This window comes from Talpa occidentalis, unplaced genomic scaffold (assembly GCF_014898055.3).
Source record: "Talpa occidentalis isolate TD23 unplaced genomic scaffold, MPIMG_talOcc4v2.1 talOcc4.13, whole genome shotgun sequence".
Classification (NCBI taxonomy): Eukaryota; Metazoa; Chordata; class Mammalia; order Eulipotyphla; family Talpidae; genus Talpa; species Talpa occidentalis.
Window position 1 is genome coordinate 24,435,384 of NW_023601322.1, and position 25,583 is coordinate 24,460,966.

At 36.5% G+C, this 25,583-nt stretch overlaps 1 long non-coding RNA gene across 2 annotated transcripts in view; it reads left to right on the forward strand.

Annotated features, from left to right (window-relative positions):
• The window catches only part of LOC129145591 (uncharacterized), a 38,509-nt gene extending 15,672 nt beyond the window's left edge, over positions 1 to 22,837 (forward strand). The window contains exons 1-3 of one of the 2 annotated variants that reach the window (XR_008551368.1): positions 1,999 to 2,011; positions 9,903 to 10,037; positions 22,528 to 22,837. This is a non-coding gene — a long non-coding RNA (uncharacterized LOC129145591). Of the gene's footprint in view, positions 1 to 1,998; positions 2,012 to 9,902; positions 10,038 to 22,527 lie in introns of those variants that run through there. The other variant, XR_008551369.1, reaches the window with a different exon arrangement.
• The last annotated feature ends 2,746 nt before the right edge of the window (positions 22,838 to 25,583 follow it).

Consider the following 25,583-nt stretch of genomic DNA (forward strand, 5'->3'; position numbering starts at 1 on the left):
TGCCATCTGCCATATCAAGACAAAACATGTAAGACCTTTAATGGAAAGGAACCTTAATACAATTAGTGAACTATACAGACAAGACAAAGAATATATTTTCCAAATCAAACACCCAAAGTTACACATCCCCTCGTGAGTAAAAGTCCCACCAAATAAGATTGGCCCAGAGCAAGGTTCTGAAAGCCTGGCACAAATCTAAAAAAACTTCCCAGCAAGGACCCATAGAAAAGGGTCAAAAAAAGCCAGACAAGTCTGGGAGGAAAAGAGCACAATCAAAACCAAGATAAAAGCTGCTATTGTTAACCTCCCCACGAGTCTCTCACCCACATCTGTTCCAGCCAGTCCAGGACCAAGAAGCAAGTACAGCTTCTTCACGCGTCTCTCTGTTCCATGTGCCTCCTCCAGGTCTCTTCCTTGTTCTCCATCCTGCTGCTTTCCCTCCCCAGCCTCCTCTCCAGCTTCTTCTCCCTGATCAGCTCGCACGCTCCTTTGGGTGAGGCAGGGAACCTGGAACCTCCCCTTTCCCCGGGGACCACCCTCTTACAAAATGATCTCAACTCAAAAGAACTCACCCATTTTTGTACCTTTTGAAGGTGATGATTTCCAAGTTATAGGAGTGGGGTGACCAGCGCTATGAAATAAATGAATGTGTTCAGAGTTTAGTAGAATTATAAGAAACCATAAACTTTATTCACTCAACACAGGTGTGAAACATTTAGAATGTTTAAGGTACATTATAAGCCTGTTGATTTTTTAGTATTTGGCGCCTGTTTTCGTTGCTATTGTTTCATAGGTTTTCCTTTCTGCTCCACATTGATCAGCATGAATTATGACCTTTACTTTCTTACATTCAGAAGAGGTCCCAGAACACAGCCAGACAGATATTGACACTCAAAAAAAGATATTGATTTAAATTGATTATCTTTCGAGTACTTGCTTCTAAGTGACCGACATTGAACATTTGCAAATACCAGTTTTTATTAATATACTTTTAAATACTGAGACAAATAGTAAGCTAAATAACCTTAGGGCATCCCACTGGATGCCATCTAAACAAAAGTTTCTTTAAAAGTAATCCAATAAGTTCAGTTTTGCACTGTCCCCAGGGAAAGTGATGATTAAAAGAAAAAACTGGAGTCTCTATTTCTGCCTTGTCTCATGTAAAAAAGGCTGGTAGGGTGGTAAAGCTTCATTTTGCAAGCTCCATAGGTTATTAAGTGAGTAAATAGAGATGTAGAGAAAAGGAAACTTCAGCACACACAGCGCTGATCTCTGTCTCGCCCAATTTTATGCCTAAGGAGACTGGCAGGGCCCCTGACGTGATTTGAATCTTAGAGTGAATTCATAAACTCTCTTTTGTCTTTTTCCTTCCCATCCCACACCCCATCAATCAGAGATTTTATCTGCACAGAGGCAGCCTCCATCATTATGAGCTGGGCTGCTTCCTGATGTAAATCTGTATTTTAACAAAGAGGAAAAGAGGAGAGAGAAATGCCTGGGGCAGGGTCATTCTCTGACCCCAGGCAATCATCCTTCCCCACTGAGCAGTCCCAGGACCCAGCCCAGGCTGAAACAAACACATCTGCCCCATCAGCTGCTACCTTGCCTTCTGTCTTTTGAAGAAGAGACTTTCTCCCGCGCCTGCCTAATGAGTGCTGCCTGCCACTCTTGCGCTGGCTTTTACAGCGTGAAGAGCCCTCTGCACACACATTGAGCTCTTCTCTCTCCTTTGCACTTCAAGAACTTAGGAAGCTTCAGGGAAAAAGAGGATTCAGAATTTTTTGCTCCCTCCATTTTAATGCATTTCCTTTCCCTGCAGGATGCATTGGAACACCTTGCAAACTCAGGCTTCCAGGCTCTCACTGGGCACTCAAAAGTAGAAGGTTGTATTTTCTGAGCCAGCTGGAGAGCAAGGAGGTCTCAAAAGCACCAAGCCATGAGCACCCCCATCTGACAACCCTCCCTTGGCTCCCTCTAGATTTACATGACTGAGAGAGGGAGAGAATGAATGGTGAGTCCCCCCAAATGGGTGTATTGTCAGCCTCAAGTACTATTTCTTTCTGCCTTCCCCAGTTCATCTCACCTGCTGCTAAACAGCTACATCTGAACTCAGCCCCTGCCCTGTACCTGAGGTGATCCAAGCTGAACAGGAAAGAGGGTGTTGGTATTTAGCCCTGGACTTTCCTTCTTCCTTGTGCCCACTCACAGCTCATAGCTTCTCCCTCCAGAGGGGAGGCTCATCTAGAAGTGTGTCCTCTTCCCCTTGCATTCATTCTTCAGTATACAGTTGGCCCAATGCTGGATATTAGAATATTGACGCAGAAGAAATTAGGTGGTGGGAATTCAAGTCCTCAATAAATAGGAGCATCCTTAGATGGATGAGTAAAGTTGACATGATGCACTCTGATGGAAGGAACTTAGAAAGAACTAGGGTTTCCAATGTGAACATATCATGGCTGTCCTGGGCCCTGGACTTACTAGTCCCATCCTTCTTCATAAGAAAAATACTAAAAAGTATAATTTACAACTGCTTTAGTTAAAAAAAAGAATATAATTCAATTTGGATTATATTCATTTTTTTCTTCCTATTTTAAAAGATTAAAATATTTCCCTATTTCCCTGAAAAAGACAGAGAGAGCTCTGTCCATGATGCCTGCAGTGTCCACAGGATGTGATGCCCTTTGTTTTAAAGGGGATGGGGCCTCCCCGGTGGTGCAGTGAGTTGAGCACAGTGCTGTGAAGCTGTCCACAGCCTCTGCAGTGCAGGTTCGATTCCCGGCCACCAGGGAGATACCCACATGTGCGGCAGACCTCTCCTGTCTCACCCACTGCTCCCCTTAGCAGTGCTTTAGGTCCATCTGCCTGTTCTGCTCCCCACTCTGTCTCTGTATAAATAAAAAATAAATCTTTAAAAAAAAATGGAGGGGATGAAGGAGAGATGGTTTGAAGCAGCTATAGGGACCAAATGAATATGTAATCTTTCTCCTTCCCTGATGTAGGTGGTGTGCGAGAAGATGAAAGCAGTGACAGTTTCTACTTGAAAAAGAACCTGATATCCTTAGGGAACAGATACATTACCCAGAGGTGTAGAAGTGAAGGAATTTTTCAGAAATGAGGTTGAGGTTATTGTTTGATTGCAAAGGACAGTTCCAGAAAGCACAGAAAAGGTTTCTGGAGAGGAGAAGAGATGTAAGTAAGTCAGATTAGGAGTGGTATGGCCAAATGGGAATCAGAATCCAGGTGGTGATGGATGACCTGGACTTCCAGTGGTAAGGGGACACACAAACGTGAGACTTGATGTGTTTGGAGAAATCCTGAGTTGATTGGAAGCAGGCATCCAGTCTGAGGAGGATTCTGCTCTTGGCATCCAGCTCACTGGAATGGTAACTTTAGCCTCAGAGGGATTATTCCCCCCTGCTGTGCTGATCTGCACATGACTGACAGGGTGCAGGCTGCTTTATACCTCCTCTCATTTAATCCTTACAAACCCATTTTACAGAGGAGAGATCTGAAAAAAAGAAGGGTGTTATTGCCTAAGGACACTTTCATAATGACTATCATGTGAGTGTGCGTGTTTACATATATATATATGTATATACAGAAGCAAAATTGTATATACACACACTGATATATATATATATATAAATAACATGCATGTATATATATCTTGTGCACTTAAAACTACAGTAGGAACATCTGATATATGCCAAGTTACAAGTGTAACTTGAGAAGTGAGGGTTCCTGAGTAGGGTGTCCTTTAGTGGACTTTGGGGTCCATTAATATGGGTGATGCTTTCATTCTTCAGACTGCATACCCTTTAGGTATCTGTGCCTTCCACAATGTGATTGCTCTGGATTCTAGTTTCCTGGAGGGCAGAAAGCATGTCTAAAGTAATCTCAAGATATGTAAGTACTAAATAGTGTTTTGATGATTGTGAAAAGATAGATTTTCTACCTTCTTGTATTATAAAATACAAACCATCTGTAGTCACTCTTATCACAATGGAGAGAGCGTCCAATCTTCATTCAACAAATGTGTGGCTTTATTGCTTGGCAGGAGCCTTGCTCCTGGGCTAGCTGATGACTCTGATAAGTTATTCAATTCCTTCAATTCTCTGCTTATTGTCCATGTAAAATTACTTGGCACAATTCCTGGGAATTGGTAGTTGTTCAATAGTAATAATTACTACTATTGAATGCCTACTGTGTGCCAGGGACCTTGCAAGGTCTTAAGGATTGAAAGATACCCTCAGAGAATTAAAAAATCAAATGATGAGACAGTGAAACAAAGAATTATCCCCTCCCCTCCACAAAGTTTTACACATTGTGATGGATAAATGCACAGTGCCCTTTGACACTACGGTGATAGTAACTACATACTAAAAGGAACCAGAGAACTCTTGGCAAGATGGTAGCCTTTGGGTTGGTGCATGCATGTGCGTGACTGTGTGTGTAGGGGGATACAGTTGTTCTGAGGATATCTGCTTTTTTAACCTGAGTTGCTTAAGATTCCCTGCTTTGTCCCCTACCTACTGGGGAGTCAGAGTAGAGTAAAATTGATACCTGCTATTGTCCATCTTTGTCTCTGGATGAACAAAGCAGAGCCCCAGAAGTTTCTAGCTCCTATTCTGTTTGTCCTCTATTAACCCTCTTTCCCCATCCCTCCCTTATGTGAGTTCACATCTTGTGAGTGTGTGACAGGCTGCTTGGTCATGAGGACCCCAAATGAAAGGTAACACAAGGAAGTGTTTTCTGTATGGTTCCATTCTTTTTTTTTTCTTTTTTTCATTTTCTCCTTTTGTTTCCCCCCCCTAAGTTTATTTTTTGCTAAACGAGCAGCAAAAACCCCAAACTTACTGTTTCTCAGAATCAACAGTAAAGAGTCCTGCACTGCTGATAATGTTTGGAGTTTTTCTCTCTCTGGGATTATAGACCTTTTCACAATGCTGATGCACGGTTTTTAGCTATGTTAGTTCTGTAATGTTAGTTCTGAATGTTTTCATTATATTCCCCTGGTATTTAGAAGCAGGGAAAGATTTATTTTAAAGGGAAAAAAAAGAGATCATTATTTCAGCCCCAGAGTCACAAGTTAAGAAAGGAAACTTGGAATGTGTAAATGCAATACTCCCAGCTCAAACTCCAAAGCACCTCGGGTTTTCGCCCAGCTCCATTTATTTATCATTTCAATTACAGAAGAAATCTGTTGCTACAGAGAGTCATAGTGTGTCTATTTTCTAAAGGAAAAAAGACAATTTAATCTTTAAACTCTTTCTTGTGAATATTTTTTCTACCATTGAGTGTTTTAGGAAATAAACTTTACCTATAAACAGTTTCTTTTCATCACTTGAACTCAATTTCTTTTTCCTCTTTTGTGAGATTCCTTGTACCCCCTTGTACTGAAGCTTGATTATCATGCCTGCCAATGATAAACAGATTCATGACTTTTAGGAATCATATGAATTTTATTAGCCAAATTTCTTAAAATATTCCTCTAACTTATATGACTGTTCTCAGACAAATTATGTATTTAGCAATGCTTTTTTCTTACATGCCATTCAAGATAAATTAATACTGTGTATATATTTTTTCTTATGGTATCATAAAAACCTAAAACTACAAAAAGAAAAATATAAAACAAAAACCCCAACCAAGCAAACATGTGTTTAGGGATATTTTAAAGGTGGTGTTTACTATTTCAGAGTAAAATGCAATCTTCACAGTGGGAAAAGCGGATATGTCAGATAAGAATCACTCATCACTAATTCAGAGTCATTATGGAGACTATTAAAAATATCATGAACTCTCATAGCAAATATGTGAGTATGAATCAGAGACATGGAGCTCTCAATTTCCATATAACTGTTCATTTTTATATGCATGTATAGCATATTATAAAGTTCAAAATTAGTTACTAGACTATTTCTCACTTTTACTGAACAGACCAATATACTGGTATTAACCTTATGGGCTGGCATTGCCCTTCAAAATAAAGATTGAAGGCAAGAGATCTAGCCTAAGGAAAATATCACAGTGTCATAAGGATAAATATTTGTTGAAAAATTATACTTTGCTGCACAATTTATAGTAATAAAAAAGGAAAAAAATGAAATGATTTCAATGTTCAATGAAAGGGCATTATCCATATAATTTAGATTCATCTCAAAGATTGCCATTAAAATAATTTTTCCCAAAATTTTATTTTCACAAGAAAATGGTCAGGATATAGTGTTAGATAAAAAGAGGAGGATTTAAAATGATACATCCTATAAGAAGCCAATTTATGTATCTAATTAAAAAAACCAAAAGCTGGAAAGGAATAATCCAAAATATTAAAAATAGTAAGATTAAAGATATTTTCAGTTTCTTCTTTAAACTTTTATATTTTGAAGTTCTCCATAATTATTAATTTTCTAATAACAATTAAATTGAACTTTTTAAAAATTAAAGAAAAAGATTTCAAAATCAGATTTGGGGACTAATCCAGCATTATATTAATAAATATGTATTAATTAAAATCAAGAAATAAACATATTTCAATTAAAAATAGTGTTTTTAGAGTTAACTCATTTTAGTAAATTTAGTTATTTTAGTAAAATGTCTTTTTTGTGTTAGGATGAAAATAAAGGGTAGCTATATTGAATCACATGAAAATGCATGGCAGTGGGAAGAAACTTCTCTTTAAGTCAATGTGGCAATGACTACAGTTGTTAGCATATAGCATTCATTCATTCATTCATTCATTCCTCCAAAGTATTTTTGTCTGGGAAGATAGCTTGTGGGCCTGGCTCCTATCATTGAATTTGGGGAGTTCTCAGTTGTCAGAATTAACTAACCCCCAACTTTTGGTTCTAACCAAAAAAGAATTCAACTGAAAAAACCCTGGACATAACAGAACAAACAAGTATGAGAAGACTCTGAGATGTAGAAGGAAATGGATAACCTGCATAGGGAGCTTGGGATTCCCCAAGTTTTCCAATTGTGTACCATGTATTCCCAGCTTGAATCTATCATCAGAAACTTCTAACCTGGTATCACAGACAAAATAATTTCCAAGAAAAGCTTCTTTCTCTTAGCAAAGAATTTGGAAAAAGGTAGCCTAACCGAACAATCAGCATACCCACTATGGTTTCTGTAAGGCTGAGTGGGGATATGATCTCAGTAAAGAAATGGAAGTTATATATATATATATATATATATATATATATATATATAAATGTAATGTTTTCTTTGTCCAACAAATGTTTATTGAACATCTACTATATACTATATTCTGTTCTGGGCTCCATAAAAGAGTTAAGTAATATAAAAAGGAGCAAGGAAAATTACTTCAAAATTTCAAAGTTCAATGGGGAAATATTAACAGTGATATAAGCATTGGGTAAGTAAGAGATGTTAGTAGAAGATGTGCCAAATGGAGTCATGGCATACACTAATGTAGGTTTGGTTCTCACTGAAGGTATATTTATTTGAAACTATGAGTGTTCAACCTGTCATTAATTGATGGCAGCAAATAGAAATGCCTTCCTATTTGTTGATTGGTAGTGACAGACACTTTCCTGGTATAGGAAAATTATCTAGATCAGGAAATAGTTAAGAATTGACTTTATAGGATCTCCCTGATGGTGCAGGGCTCAAGGACACAATGCCTTCAAGCTATTGCCAGCCACTCCAGCATGAGTTCGATCCCTGGCCCGCCAGTGAGCTAACCTATATGGCGCTGCAGACCTCTCCTGCTGCTCTTCTCAACACTGTATTTCAGTAGATCTGCCTGTTCTGCTCCCCACTGTCTCTGGTAAATCCTCTCACCCCTCCCCCACCTGCACCTCTGGCCTATATCCCGGTTCTTGTATACATAAATTAAACAATCTTTAAAAAAAACAATTGACTTTATAAAAAGATCAACTTCCCATAAGGTGACTTTGTGCAGAGCTAATAGCAACCCCAGAATAGCTATATTTAAGTTCAAACTCTGGTGTCCATGCCCAGATGATATCCCCAACTAAAATGAAGAGCCCCACAGGAAGGGAATACATCTACATAGGGCATGGTGCTTCTCTTAGAATCCAGCCTTATGGTAGGATACATGCTCTTCTGCCAATTGTATTGCTCCCCAGGATGGCATGAAAACTGGGGCAATAGAAAGCAGCAACACTTATCATTGTGGATTTCAAAGGAAGTGTGCCCCAGGTCAAAGAGGCTGTGAAGATGTTTGATGACATTGATGTGGCCAGGGTCAACACCCTGATCAGACCTGATGGAGAAGAGAAGGCATGTGTTTGGCTCCTGACTAAGGTGCTTTGTATGTGGCCAACAAAATGGAGATCATCAAAATGGAGTCCAGCTGGTAAATTCTAAGTATTTTTTTTTCATCATAAAAAGAAAGGAAAGAATGGGGGAAACACACTTGTGCCACACTTGTTCAGGTTGCCTTTTATGTACAACCTGAGCCAAATGATGTTTTCTGTGTTATTCAAAAGCCTGATTGCTAAATATTTTTAAAAAATCAATATCTTTATGAGGAAACAAAGATTCAGACTATCTAAATTCTTTGCTCAAGGATTCCAAACTAACATTGGTGGAATTACAATTTTTGAGTAGGTCTTCTAACAATCAGGCTATGGCACTTGCCACCTCATCAAGCTATCATTTCTTGTAGGTTTGAATCAAAAGAGGATATAAATTCCAAATAAAAAATATATGAGAAAATATATTATTCATATCTTGAAAAGTGAAACAGAAAAGTCTTCTGACTTAAATGTTTGAAGATAGGGAAGATTCTCATTATTTACCAGATAGATGGCATTAATGTTTCATTTACTAATGTTATGAGTTCTATGTGTATTTATCTTTAAAATTTGATAAGCTGTTTGATTGGCTTCATTATTTTTTTTCATAGTCCTTATGCCTTTAATTGAATAAGAAATAAGATTGTCCACTCAGTATTTGAGTCTTATAATTTCAAGTGAGAGATAATCATTATTGTTGACATGATTTAACTGAGTTTTCCTTTATATTTACTTTCATTTATTTTTTTTAATTTTAAAAATTTATTTATTTATTTTTAAATAATAAATTTTATTTTTATATTTACTTTTAAAATAAGTATATATTTTTCCCACTGCCATCCTTTGTATCCCGTGACCCTTTGTCCCTCCCACCTTCCTTTCAACCTTGGAAACCTCACTTCATGTATTTAGTGTCTTAGTTTTTATGTGTATTTTGCATTGTCGTATTTTCTGCTATATATGTCTTTGTCATTCTGACTTGTTTAACTACACATAATTTCCTTGAACACCTTCCATTTGTTAAAAATGGCAACATTTTGTCTTTCCTTTATGGCTGAATAGCATTCCATTGTATACACTTACTTTTGTTTCAAAACTACAGCTAATTGCTCTAGGATATATATTTGCCTGCATGTGTTCCTTGATCTCTTCTGTCTCTGATCTATGTTGATCTTGATCTAGTCTGCACAGTATTACCAAAGTAACATCCCTAAATAGCTTTTATTCTGTATTTTTTCATTGTTGCATAAAGCATCATATATTAATTCATGTACTCTCTGTTGTGAGCAGTTGCTGGGGATCCAGTCCAGTCCACAAGGCTGTCTACCCACTGGGAGACCCTTGTTGTTGGGGTGAGCTTGCAGCAGTCCTGTAGTCCTCTCCCTCCTTACCTACAGCTAAGTGGGTCCTTTTGGGTTAACTGAACTGAGCAGCACCCAGAGGTCATCTATCTTGGATATGACATTAGGTCAACAGTGACCCTGCATGCACATAACTCAATCTCATCCTAACTTTACTCCTAGGTGGAAGACTTTTGCGTTAACTCTTTTTCCTGCTATAATAGATGGCTTATTGTAGACTCAATGTGAAGGAATAGCTGAGTCTCCATCTTTTCAGTCCCAAGGAGAGTCAGAGGCATTGGGATGGATACCAGGACTTCATCATCATAAAATGGAAGACATTCTGTAATGACAGCAGAAGTGACTGTTGCCACCTTGGAGGAGAGGACACTTGCAACACAGGCTGAGGCAGGTATGTGTAAGTGTGTAGTATAGTGAATAAGTACTCACAATGCTGACCCCATCTGTGGGAAAGGGAGTGTTCACTATCATCTACTTCAGAAGTCAGAGAAACGAAGCATTGCAGAGAGATTTTTTTTTCAAGTGTGATTATGGCAAACACAATGTGCAACTGGGCTGCAGCTAATCTGCAGCGATTTGGCAATATTTATGTATATGGAACAATTCCTTCCTTAATGATGATAGCTAACTATAGCATCACTGAATTTTGATTTCCACAAAGGGTTTTTCTCAAATATGATGGGAAATAGAATACATTTTGTTTTTAGAAGTAAAACCCTAGGGCCTCCCCGGTGGTGCAGTGGTTGAGCGCTGGGTTGTGAAGCTGCCCGCAGCCTCTGCAGTGCCGGTTCGATCCCCGGCTGCTCCCTGGCCACTGGAGGAGGGTCCCACATGGCGTGCAGACCTCTCCTGCCGCCCGCTGCTCCCCTCAGCGGTGTACTTCGGTCCTTCTGCCTGCTCTGCTCCCCACTCTGGCTCTGGTGAATTATCTCACCCTCCTGTGCTTCTGACTGTACCCAGTGCTTGTATAAATAAATAAAAATAAATCTTAAAAAAAAAAAAAGTAAAACCCTAGAGGAGAACAGAAGGAAATTCAATATTTGGTAACAGAAGTCTTAGGTTCATTATTGAATAAAACTGGAAGGAATCTCATAAAATTCTGTGAACCAGCTTCATGCCTTCAGATAAAAAAAATGTCTAACAGCATCAAAACACAAAATCAAGACTTTGAAACATATTATCTTCTGGAGCCACTCTATATTAATACCTCCCCCACATTTTCTCAAAGCTTTCCAAGGAAATTCTAATAATTCCAATAATTATGATAATCAAGATATTCTTTGAAAAACCTAACCCCCAATTTTCCCCCTTAAGCTTTTAAATAACAGCTTTATTAAGATTTAAGTCATATGCCATAACATTCTCTCCTTTAGAGTGTATAATTTAGTGCTTTTCAGTATATTCAAAATTGGGCACCCATTATGACTATTTAATATTAATATATTTTGATCCACCCCTAAAAAACTCTGTACCCATTAGCAGTCACTCCCCATTCTCTCTTTCCCTTACCCCCAGCAATAGTAATCTTTCTTTTCCAAAGGATTTGCTTATTCTGGACATTTCAGATAAATGGAATCATATGACAAGATCTTTTGTGTTTGGTTTCTTTCACTCGACATAATGTTTTCAAGGGTTATCCATGTTGTAGCTTGCATCAATACTTAATTCCTGTGTAAGGTCAAATAATGCTCCAATATAGAGTAAATCCATATTTTAAAAATCTATATATCAGTTGCTAGAATTTGGATCATTTCTGCTCCTTGGTTTTTAAGAGTAATGCTGCTATTTACCTTGGTGCACAAGATTTGTATGGATATATGTTTTCATTTCTTTTGGGTATATATCTAGGAGTGGAATCACTGGGTCATATGGTGACTCTATACTTAACTTTTGTGGACTTGCCAGCCTGTTTTCTAAGTGACTGCATCAATTTCCATATCTACTAGCAACACATGAGGTTTCTAATTTCTCCACATCCTTGTCAATATTTGGTATCGATAATCTTTTTGATTGTAGACATCCTAGGGGTTGTGAAGTAGAATCTTGTGGTTTTAATTTGCATTTCTCCAGTGACTAATAATGTTAAATATATTTCCTGTTTATTGCTTCTTCTTGGATTTGCCTATGGAGATATATCTATTCATATTTTTTGCCCATGTGAAAAAATAAGGTTATTTATCTTTTTATTGTTGAATTGCAAGAATTCTTTATGTATTATTGAGACATGTCTTTTATGTCCACATATGACTTACAAGTATTTTCTTCCGTTTCTTGGGTATCTTTTCACTTCCTTGATGATGTCTTTTAAAACATGGAAGTTAATTTTGATGAAATCAAATTTATCTTTTTCATTTCTCTTTTGTGCTCTTGATGTCATGTCTAATAAAACATTGGCTAATTCAAAGTCACAGAGATTCCTATGATTTTTTTTGAAGTTATTTCTGTCTATGACATATTTTGAGTTAATTTTTGTGTATAATGTCTGAGATACTGCTCTAACTTTTCATTGTTTTGTGTGTGAATATCCAGTATTCCTACTACTGGTTGTTAAAAAGAACTTTCTTTCCCCATTGAATGGTCTTGGTACCTTGGTTGGCAATCAGTTGACCATAAATCTTAGGACTTGTTTTTGAACTCATAATTCTGTTTCACTGATTTATATGTTTTATTTTATGCCAATACAACATTTTCTTAGTTACTGTAGTTTTCTAGTATTCCCCTTATTTTAAGCTGATTTCCTCTTTCTATGCCAGAGAGAAAAACTTGACTTGACTGCCCCCAATTTTATAAGTTCTTCTTATCACAGAGTGATGGAGTATTTCAGTGTAAGGGAACTTGGTGAATAGCTGGTATAGTCATTTCATTTTACAGATGGTGACTCTGGGCCCCAGAGATTGGTCTACATGATAGGATGATATGGTCCTTCCTGCATACATTTGTACCAGTTTAAGAAATCTCATCCACTTGTCATATTTGCTTCAGATTTTTGTAAAGAAATCAAATATCATAAACTGTATGCTCTTGCCTGATTCTATTTTTCTCATTCCTACTCCAGGAAAAACTATCATCCTGAATCTAGTGTGTATAATTTTACGTCCTTGCACTTTTTCAGTACAAAGTTATATATACATATATACACATACACGTGCGCACACTATGAACACACATTATCATCATCATTTAGCAACATTCTTTTCTCATTTTAGCATCGTTTTAAGGTTTATTCACATTGACATGTAGTATTGTTTCATTTAAGTGTTTTATCATATTCCATTTAATGAATATATCACTTTTAGTCATTGACTCTCTTGTTCAAAGGCATTTAAGTTTTTGTTTTTTCCTATTATAAATAATTCCTGTAAATTTGTCCCTTTATTTGAATATGAGGGTGTTTCTATGGAAGTAATACCACTGGGGAGCAGCAGAGGACCTGCAGCTTTTTAACTAGATATTGCAAATTCTTCTCCATTGTGCTTCTCATAGCTTCTCATAGCTTTTACAACCTCACTTGTATCCGATACTGTCACACTTTTCAATTTTTTTCCACTCTGATGTGTGATAATGGTATCTTGTTATTTAATTTGTATTTCCCTGATCACTAGTAAAGTTGAACTTCAATTTCAAATGTTTATTGACCTTTTTCTCCTCTTAAATTATATACTTAAAAAGTACTTTTTAGAATACTGTTTTTCCCCCTACAATATGAAATTGCTGCTCTATATTTAGCCTAAAGCATGATCTATTCCTCTTGCTGCTGCTTCCACGGGCACCAGCAATACCTCCACTACAACTATTAACTGAGTGGGACTCTGTGCCTGGAACATTTATTATTTTAATTCTCACAAGACACATGTAGTTGGTAATTACCACCTTGAAGCTAAGAAAACTGAGGTTGAGCAAGATTAAGTGATGTATGGAAAGATATACAGCTAAAGAAGTGATAGAGTTTATTCATATCCAAATTCATTTCTTTCAAAGCTGTTTTTCTTCCCCTAAGATTTTTTTCTATCCACTCTTTCTCTTTATTTATTTTCCCAAAATCTCCTAGTCTTCATTGTTTTTTATGGTATTTAAAGACAATTTCCCAACTTAGCTGGGACATTTCAACTTTTTTCTGTCTTATAATACTTTGTGATACACTGGAATTTTTGCATGATAGTCTTTTTTAAAAAGCCATTTAAAGAATTGATTGAGTAGAATGAATGCTAAAGATTTGGCATTTGGTTCACCATGTAAAATTGCCAGCTGAAGAGTAAAATGTTTGTCAAGTAGCTCCAATTCGATTGATATCAGTTAGCAGCAATGGGGGATTCCATGTTTCCTGGAGTGCTGATGATATTTGCAACCGCCTCTATAACTTCACTAAAACCTGTAACATTTACCATTTGTATGTGTAATCTATGCTTAATCATAGGAAGAAACTAAATCTGTCTAAAATGTTTTCTTTTGGAAACGATGTTTACGTAATATTTTACACAAATTAGTTGCAACTCAATTGATGACTTTCTCTAATATTTTAGGTACAATGGCAATCTGGTATAATTTATTTTTATTTATTCATTCTATTCAACAAGCATATATTTAGTTCCAGTTATGTGAAAGGTACTGTGCTTCTCTGTGGGGTTAATGTTCCCATATCTAATACTTATTAAGTATGTACTGTGTCTAGGCACTGGGATAGGTGCTTTAGATATATCTCATTTAATATTCCCCATACCTTTATAAGGTCATTGACCTAGTTTTTACAAATGAGGAAAATGAGGTTTAAAAAATTAAGCAGCATGCCTGGTGTCACTAAACATGTAAGTGGCAGGCCTTTGATCAGTCACACATGTTACTTTGTTGACTTTACACTAACGAATATCTAGTCAGGTGAAATTATTGTGTTTGATTACTTATGTCAGTCTTGAGAGAAAACAATAGGACAGTAAGTACTGGATGGAGGAGAGAAGGAAGGGAAATACTAAGGTGTAACTTGGGGCATCGCATCAGAGTATGGCCCCTGGGAAGGTGCCAGAAGTCCTGAGGATTCTGAGACTTAGAAGGAGGGGAAGTCAAAGGTAAGCATCAATAGCTGACTTAAAAATTTGCACCTTACAGGGGCCTCCCTGGTGGCGCAAGGGGTTTAGATGCAACCTATGAAGCTGTCCGCAGCCTCTATAGCACGAGTTCGATCCCCCGGCCAGGAGCAACCCACATGGTGAAGCAGTCCTTTCCTGGCTTGCCTGCTGCTCCCCTCAGCAGTGTACTTCTGTCAATCTGCCTGTTCTGTTCCCTACTCTGTCTCTGGTGAATCCTCTCACCCTCACGTCTCCAGGCCTATACCCCAGGTTTTGTACGCATAAATAAGTAAATCTTTAAAAAAAAAATTTGTACCTTACAAAGCCTGCTGTTACCTTTAGTTGTGGGAGCTGGGTGAAGTAAAGAACGAAGGACTATCTCCTGAAATGAACATGAATAATTTATGCATTCTATTTATTTAATTTTTTACTCTTGCTTCTTCAGTGACTTTATTAATAATAATTGATCTTACAAAAAGCAGCATAATGTCCTACAATTATTTCCAGGTTAACTTTTTGGAAGCCATCTTTTGACCTACATTGTTTTGCCAAGGGTTCTGAATGTGGTGCATAAGGATTGAATCATTATTAACATCATTATTTTTTATTAAAGGTGAAATATGACAAAAAGGAATCATGCCTGTCCACAAGGCTACTTAGCACTTCATGGTTTTCCTTTTCAAATGTGCTTTTGCAAATATTAAACAGACAAACGATTCTACTGTGATGTGAATAGAAGCCACACAGCTGTAACTCCACGGACTCTGTGAATATGTTCCCTGCAATGTCAATTAATTTTGCTTCCTGAAGCATATTCTTTCATGTATAGTTTCATCCATGCTGTGTGTTCTGCCTGCAATGATTAGAGGCCTGCTAAAGTGGATAAAAATAACAAATTAAAAACGGAAAAAACAACAAAACATAATAGCTTTTCAGGAGTGAGGCCAGAACTCAGAGTCTGTTTCCTTTCCATTTTCTATGTTTTAATTTATAGTGTAAATTAATCGCCTTTCTCCCACCCCTTGATAAGAATGGTCTTTTGCACTCTATTAACCCCAGGTTCTAGAGAAAGGCAATTTCCTAACAGGTGAATTAACACTAGATAACATTACCTCAAATGCCAAGTCATTTAATGTGTAATTGAAAAAAAAAAAATTTTTAGGGAGTCAGGCAGTGTCTTCACGTATTTTTTTTTTTCAAACATTATAAAGAGTCTTTACAAACTATAGTCTCCCTACCTCCCGAGAGTGATTTGCCTATTAACAAAGCACAAGAGCCAACTCCCACACCGGTCCGTGAAGAAATAGCCCCCAATTTCCAATTACTTTTGCTGCTGACAGTTCACTGGACTGTTAAGACGCCTTCGGTACCATTGTGTGGATGTGGCGAAGCCAGGCAGCCGTCGTGCGCCGCTCTTTTTGATTATGCAGTAATTAGACTGTTCCACTAATGGAAGGAGGGAAAAAAGTTTCCAGAGAAATGACATCCCATGAAGCTTGCTTTGAAAAAATCACCGGCACAAAAGAATAAAGAGTAACCTTTTTGTCACGAACACGGAAAGGTTTTATGCGTTAACTAAGCTGCATTAAAAATGAAAAGTTGGAATCTCAAATTAGCTCAGGCATAATTGTATGTTTGCTTGCAAATAATAAAGCAAATAGGTGATTCAGACAAGCTCATTAGTCAATAATAAGGCCGTTCAAAGATGTACACAAGAGACTTCTGGACATCAATGCACGTCTCTAAGAATCTGGGATTCTCAGTCTCTGCATCTGAATTCATTGAAGATCCCTTGACAGAGTTAAGCAAATGGGAACTTGCCCTTCTGTCCTTGAACTGGCTTCACCTGAGAGCTCTGCTCTTCCTGTAGGTTATTCATGTATTAGTCACCCTATAAAAGTTCCCCTGATTTATTTTTCTGGTAGAGAATTTAATTCCTTCTCCTCTTAAAATTAAAACCTCAATTCAGTCTCTCTGCTCTTTCAGTCTTGCCGACACCCACAGACTTCTTTGCCCCTTTCTCCTCACTTTTTTTTTCTCACTCGACTTTGTATTTTTAGTATTTTGTGTGAATGTGACATTTTCCTTTTTTACCTATAGAATCCCCCCATCCTCTTTCCCCGGTATGAATTGAAGACGGCATTTCTTTATGCAGTGCTCTGCAAATGACTGGCAAGCTAATAGCAGCTACCAGTATAACCAAATGACTTCCTTTTTGGTCTCATAAATTCTTAGCAGCTTGGAGGCCCTTTGTGGTTTCTCCTTTTTTTTGCATGTGAACAGACATAGTCAAAAGAGTTTAGAGATGGAAAATGTTGAAATTATCAGTTAATTACATTGCCCTGATGAAAGAGAATTTTTATTTATCCTGGTGTTCATATATTACTGGTTTATGCCTGAATTATACCCAATTGAATGTCTGTATAATAGTTCTCTGGTTCTGTTTCTCTTGTCTATGTAATTAATAAACATTATATGTTTAGGAAATTGCCATGTAACTAATTTTCAAATGAAAAATTGAGGATTGAGAATGTGATAAAAGTTTTCTGCGCCAATTCTGCCATTGAGAGCACACTGTTAGATTTGGATTATGAGATAGTGACAGATTTGAGTGCTAGGATCTTTCTCTGTTTATGAGATGACAGGGCATTTAAAACCAGGATTCGGGCCTCCCTAGTGGCGCAGTGGGTTGAGTGCTGTGCTGTGAAGCTGTCCTCAGCCTCTGCAGTGCTGGTTCGATTCCCGGCTCCCCAGGGAGATTCCCACATGGCGAAGCAGACCTCTCCTGTGTCTTCGGACTCTCTGCCTGTTCTGCTTCCTGCTCTGTCTGGTGAATTCTCTCACCCTCCCATGCCTCTGACCTGTACCCCAGTTCTTGTATAAATAAATCTTTAAAAATATAAAATAAATAAAATGAGGATTCACAAAAGTTTTTACCATGGGGCTGTGATATGGACAAAATAGGGCTTTTTGTACATGTTTTAGCATACTAGTTACAGCTTCATCTTTTCCTCTCTCAAGAGAGCAAATTTGAAAGCAAATGAGCAAACGTGACATTATTCATGATGATCCTCAAAGATATTGTGTTTTATTAAGAACATTTTCAAAAGTATTTTTCTACTAATGCCTAATCTTACATCTTACGCTAAACTTGATCTTAAAGTATTTTACAGTTGTTAGGGACAAATGAGTATGTCTTGACACTTTGGTTGAAAACTGGTGATTTAAGATATGGTCCCCTGTGTCAAGAAACATAATGTACTTGAAATTATTTGTGATTCTCTATCTACTACTGCTGATGGAGAAAGGTTAAAAAAGGGAAAGAAATGACAATTTAAAAGAGCCCATTTCAAAAATAAGACTTTTCATTTTACCAGTCTCAACACCTCTGCCATTGACATTATTACCGGCATTAACATCGGTAGAGTGATCCTGCTCATCATCAGAGCATATGAATCTAGGGATGTCTATAGAACAAGGACACTGTCTTTACTCTTGGGGGCCTTTGTTCTTCCCTATTAAAACAAATACTTAGAAAATGTATGTTTAAATTGGTTCAATTACTCTTAGATGTTCTAAACTTATCACTATGATTTTATACTGCATATTTCACTCATTTTAAGATGTGTGACATGTATACTAAGTAAAAAAAAACATAGATTTTGCTACAAAATAAAACTGCTCTTCTTTATTAAATATTGGTGTGAGTTAAATTTTTATAAACATGAGAATGTTTGAAACATGCTTTTACCTGAACTGGACTGCTTATTTTTCATTAGCCTTGTAGCAAGTTATTTCTTTAAATACTTGCTTTCTGACAGTTTTAATATGTGTTTTGGAATTTTTAAGCCATATTTCTTACATTGGATTGTCTTAAAGTTTGACATCTACCTAATGTGCAATCTCCCTGCTTCATTGTATAAACAGGGTGTTTGTAACAAAATACTTACTTGAAAAGGTTTCTGATTTCCATTCTCAAAACTATTGAGGGAGCTTGTAACACGTGTGATCCAATATATAGGTATGATTTGTGTATGTATTTGAGACTGCTGATACTAATGATTGATTTTTTTTCCTTTTCAATTTACAACATACCATTAGTTCATGCCAGAATGCATTCATCATTGTACCCTATTCCTAACGTTGTGTCCTGTTTCTACATTCATTTTATTCTCTTTAGCAATACCTTTGCATGTGTATATTTTTATAAGATGCATATCTTGTTTGTATGTTTAATGTCTATACAGTATGTTGCTATACAATTTTGTCTTTTTACTTTTTTTACTAAGCATTAACTCTTGTTTTTAAGATTTATTTATTTATGCATATAAGAGTTGGGGTACAGGCCAGAGGTGTGTGTGTTGAGAGGATTCATCAAAGATAAGAGTGGGGACCAGAACAGGCAGATTGACCGAAGTACATTGCTGAGGGGAGCAGCAGGCGAGTCAGGAGAGATCTGCTGCACCATGTAGGTTGCTCCCTGGCTGGCTGGGGATCGAACTTGTGCTGCAGAGGTTGCGGATAGCTTCATAACTTGTGTCTTAACCCCTTGAGCCACCAGGGAGGCCCTAAGCATTAACTCTTTTTTTTTGTTTTTCTTTTTCCCTAAGCATTAACTCTTAAAGATTCACTTGTTTTTCTGTAAATACAGATGGATATTCAAAAGCTATGAAGCAGCTAGCAAGCAAGCAACCTTGACCTTACTGGAGAGTAAGAGAAGCCTCAGGTCTGGAATAGAGTAGCAGGTGTGGATCACTAATTCATCACACTGATACATTGACCACACCAAAGTATCATTATTATTAAGTACCAAAATATGAAGTACAAAATAATATTTGTTAAAATTTCAGAGAAGAGGGAAGTTTCAGTAAAGGGTAGAGAATTAAAGAGAACTAGAAACTGAGGAAACCAAGATTCAAAAATGCAACAGGAAAAGAGATTTAGGTGTTGGAAATGTTGGGAAGATGCAGGAGTGGCAATAAAGCAATGAAAGTGAAGGCATAAATTCAGAGGCTGCTTGATACAGGGTAGCAACAAATAATTTATTTTTTATTTTATTTATTTTTTTTTTTAAATACAAAATATTTATTTACTTAAATATTTTATGAGTTTTGTAGACTCTCATAATTCACTTTTCTGTGCATCCCTTTCAGTTGTAAAGGACGTGAAATAGAGATACAAACTGTGAAGGAAAGAGTGATTCCATACTATGTGAGCCAAGGATGTTATGGGAGTCAATGAAGCCTAATGCAACTATCCTTTATGACATATTACCCAAAAATGAAAATATAGACTGTGATTTTATATACTTATAAAATACCAAGAATATACTTTGTTGTTATTCATAGTGCTCTGATTAATAGTGCTCTGTCCACATAAACAGAAAGGAGGATTTGATGCTGAAATTCAGTTTGGTTCAAGAAATGCTCGTGCAGCACCCATATGAGTTCTGTGCAGTGTCTTGGCCTGCAAAGTTGCAGACCCTCTTGGAGCTTAAAGTCCATTGGCAGAATCAGGCATGTAGATAATTACAATAAAAACTAGTAAATATAGCACAAAATGTTCTATCTCTGTGACTATGCATTAGTTGTTTAACAACTATGATCCTCAATATCCTCATTTGCAAAATAAGGGAAATGATACAACCTATTTCAAATTATCCTTATGAGTATAGAGTAAGATAATATATATAAATCTCTTAATATGGTGCCTAGCATACTAAGCATACAACAATGCTATTTGTTACTAGTAATTCTTTTTTTTTTTTTTTTTTGATTTTTTTTTTTAATCTTAAATTTTATTTTTATATTCCCCCATACAATTGCAAACGCCCCATTCTGACCCCAATCCTTCCCCTCCCGCCCCCCAACCCCCAAAAAGTGTCTCTGGTTCATAGTTTTTTGTTGATTTTGATTTTCACTTTCTTATATTCATTTTCCTGGTCCCTTATTTAAGTTTTCTAGATTCCTGCTATGAGTGAGACCATCCGGTATTTTTCTTTTTCTTTTTGGCTTATTTCACTGAGCATGATCCCTTCCAGCGCCATCCATGTTGCTGCAAATTGCATGTGTTTATCTTTTTTGAATGCTGAGTAATATTCCATGGTATATATGTACCACATCTTCTTGATCCAGTCATCTACTTTTGGGCATTTGGGTTGTTTCCAAAGCTTAGCTATTGTAAACAGTGCTGCTATAAACATAGGGGTGCAGGTGCTCTTTGGAATTGATGTTTCTGTGTCCTTTGGGTAAATACCTAGGAGTGGAATTGCTGGATCATATGGAAGCTCTAAGCAACAAATAATTTAAATGATGCTTTATAGATATGTGCAAGATTGGAAAAGTGGTTTTGCCATGGACTTACTCTGTCTTTGTTTATAACTACTTTTTTACACTCTTTTTCTTTTGTTATAGCTTCCTTATGTGGCTCAGAAAGATAGTAACAAAAGTTTCAATGCATACTCTCTACACAAATGGTGATACAAGATGTGTCCTCATCTTGTGTTTTATTATATGTAAACTTATGAGTAGACTATCCCTGGTTCTTCTTGGATGTCTTTTCCTTGGACCAATTGTGGGGGACATGGGAATGGAGTACCATGATTGGTCAGACTTGTACAACATGCGCAGGTCTGAGATGAGAAATAAACTGGTATGAGTGACAGGCAAACCTACAGGAGAAATGCAGATGGAGAAAGAGAACTGTTCCTCTAAGGAAGGAAGAAGCTAAACAAAAGCAGAAGATACCCTTTAAAGTTTCCCATGTGATCCTTCTAACAGTTCCAAGAAGCAGGTAGGAATAGGAATGTCCACTCTAATTCATAGAAATGATAATATATTTGGTGCAGTTTTTAATTTGTAAGTGCTTGAGCAAGATCTTGATCAAAATCCACTGATTTCTAGAGTGGGGAAATGAAATGATCGAAGTCATAGCTTAATAATGTAGAGATAAACTCAAATGGTTACGTTTTATGTTTGAACAAAATTTCCTTCTGTTCTTTTAATTTTCGTTATTATGTTCCTATGACAATTCTGTAAGAGTAAAATTCATAAAATCAATGCCAAAAGTTTTCATTATTTAAAAAAAGCACAAATCTAGATCTTAAGCACATACCCACACACAACTCACATGCATTCTCAGACACAATCCTATTACATTTATTGATATTTTCTTATATTCTTGGAACCTCCTATCTGCCTTACACATATGATCTCATTTAACCTTCACAGACTGGCTCTGTGGTGCAGACTCTGTTGTTACTCACACTTTAGAAAATCACAGAGAGGTAAAATAATTTGCCTGAGTTCATATAAGTAATATTTCACATAGTTTATTTGTGATTGCTAATGCTAGACAATCTGCCATCAATTTAAACCACATGTTTACTCCACTGGAATTCACAAGATTCATTAATATTGTATTTGACTGTTAGTTAGAATAAATAGGCACACACAGGTCTAGACCAACATAAATTTAATTGCCAATAGATGACCAACTCCAATTCTTCCTATACACATAAAGCCCAAAGTAGACATGTGGGATAATGTCAGATGTTAAATAGTGTGATGTTCACAAGTACATTGCCCAATATACCATTCTGTGACTTTATCTGTTATTTAAACACCTCTGCCAGAACTGAAATCTTAGTGAATGCATTTTTCATATTTCATTCTGAATATAATTGCTCTTGAGTTTTAATATAAAAGACCAGCACTTAGCAGCTGGAAAATAACATTTTGATGGTAGCTGAGACTTGGGGAAAAACTCTACAACAGATCCCGTCAATATTCAGCTGACAGAGGCTACTTCTGCTTGTTTCAGGGGAAGATTTTCAATCTGTCTGCAACTAGCTGCCAAAACTTTTGCATGAATAGGGAAGAATACAGTCAATCACCCAGATGTTCCACCTGCAGGAGGCCATGCACCCAGCTATTTGGAAACAATCAGGTGTCCAGAACATGAAGACAACACATCTGGAAGGTGATTGTGTGTGTGTGTGTGTGAACTTTTAAAGAAGATATATTGATATCATGTTGAAATAATTTTAACCCCTCTTGTACCTAACTGAGAAAAAGAACAAATTTAGAGAAATGTTTAAGTATAGTCTATATAACATTGAAATTACTGACAAACTGTGGATAATTTTCTCAACATATTCATGAATGTGTGTTATCTAATGCCTAGTCTTACTTGAATATTGATTATTGATTATTTGAATATTGATTATCTATATTCCTGTAATGGTATATTAAATGACGTACCTACCTCTAGTTTTTCTTGGCTTCCTACCATCTCCACCTAACTCCTAACACTTTATTAAGGTTATCTAATCCTAAGTGAATTCAAATGTACAATATAGAAAAAAAAAACATACTTAACTTCCCTAGAAACTCAAATTAAAATTACAAAACATACTGCAGGGATTTTAAGTAGGTGGAGGATATGGTTAGAAATGTTTTTAAAGGCTTAGCTCAAGAAATACATAATACAGATCTGAGATTTTGAGAAACAGTATCAAAATATAGTAATTTAGTATGCGGAAATATCACAATATACCGGAATAGTGAAACACTAAAAGTTAGTATGGTTGTACCTTTTTTAGATCCATTGGGGTATTAGAGTCCCAGTATTAGATGGACAGAGGTAATGGGAAGATTATGAAGACAAGATCAGGAAACAAGAATGTTACATTTTATTAAACTGGGACATAAAAGGAAATATAACTTGAACTAGCCAGACATGCTCTAGATAAGATTCTAAAGAGTAGAGAACTGTGAGCTGAAATGTAGGCTACCTTATAGGTCTGGAGCCATACTCTCTTCTTGCTAAAATAATCAATTATTTTTTCTCTTTTAAGAAATAGATTTAATGCAACAGCTGAACACTGTGATAAATTGTCTGAAACTAGTGTGGACCATCTGGCTGTCATGAATAGTCTTAAATAAATTGAACCAAAAGTTAGAAATCTAAGGAGACAGTAGCTCCCATCTTAAGAGAATGTGCAAGCTTTGGAAAACATGCTCTGATTTTCAGATTCTTATTCATTGCAATGTGGTACATTGGCTCATCAGAGGTGATCATGATACCATAACTAGTTCCAGACAATGAAAGCATAAATAGATTTATAAAAGGAGTCACAGATCTCAGAATACCAGAGACACTCCCGATAACCAATGAGGCTTACTCTAAAATTTGTGCTCATGGATTCAGTCTTTAGTTGGCATTAATGGAAACTTAGTGATGTTAGAATCATTTGTCCTGATGATTTCTTTCTTTTATAGGTCCACATCAAAAAATACTCATTTATTCATGCATCCATTAAGAAGCATTTATTGAATATTTGCTATGTACTAGACACTGTGACACAAATAAACAAAATGTGGTCCCTATCCTTTGGAGTACATAATCTAATGGAAGAATAGAAGGGAAACAATTTTAATGGAATTATAATAATGATGCTTAGGCAAGGTTTCAGTGACTCTGCCTGGGAAGATGGAAGGGGCTTCAAAGAGACTTTGAGAAAACAAAGGGACTTAGAGAAAACAAAATAGGTTTCTTGAGCTAAAATGAAGCACAGACACAGAGAAGGCCTAATTTTATTTGTGGGTATCATATTTCTCCTCATAATACCACAGAAAAACAATCAATTTTGTGGACACACATATCTTAATCATCACACCTACCATCAATATGTTGAGATTAGCTAATGCAAGCTGAGCTATTGTGAAAATAGACCCTAAATTCTTAAGGATGAAGCATTTTATTTCTGGCACATGTAATTTTAGGTCAGGTATTCCAGAGATTTAGAGAATCAAGCTCCTTCTGCCTATGACCCTGTCATATTCAAGGATTTTTGGTCAACAGCATATTTTTATTCCAACAGCATGGTACAGGAGAGCTATATCTGGGGCCAAGCAGAAAAAGATTGTAAGAGGGTGAAGAGGACATACTTCTGCTTTAAGATGCCCTAAAGCAGTACACACCCTTTAAACTCACATGTAGTTTGCCAAGAAGCAGTCTCAAAGCTGCATCTAAGTATAGAAAGGGTTGGAAAATTTAATCAGTCATGTCCCCAGAAAGGGGAGATAAGGTTTTGATGGCTAGCAAGTGTTTTCTCCCACAAATATAAAACTGATAAAAGTGTAAAAATTCTAGATCATTCTCAATGAGTGTAAACCAATGAGATAAAATTTCTCAGTATATTATATAAAAATCTTTATATTGGCCTAAAAATTAATTGTGTACAAACAGAATAGGAAACTCATATTAACAACATGCTTGCAGGAAAAATTCCTGGAGATTTTTGCATGAAGAATGATTCAATATGGATCAGCAATTTGGTATGATTCCTAACAAACTGACACATGCATTTGTAGACTGCATCAATACAAGTATACAAGAAGCAATTAATTCTTATCTAGAAATATTTAATTCAAAAGCTTTTGCTAGAGTTCTGGTGATATTTTAAGAGACATACAAGTGAACAGAAGTCTATGGTGGTAAAGTGATGGGAATCTAAAACTTTGTTATTTGAGGAGAAGTAGTAAAAAAAAAAAAAAAACAAAACAGGTTGTCTCCTATAGAAGAAATAGGGAAGTTGTATGTGTGAGTGTATGTGTGTGTATGTGTGTATGTGTGTGAAATGGGAAAGGATGTGGATTAAAGTGGTCTTTAAAATTCAAAGAAATGTAAAGTTTTAGTACTTGAAGTTTAGTCACATGGAAGAGAGAGTAGATTCATTCTCTTCTGCATCATGAAACCAAGGAAAGAACATTTTGGCTTAATATGATGAAGATCTGAATAATAATTGAAGCTATCCAAGAATGGTGGAATAGGATGCTTAGAGAACTATTGGGATTCACATCACTGGAAGTGCT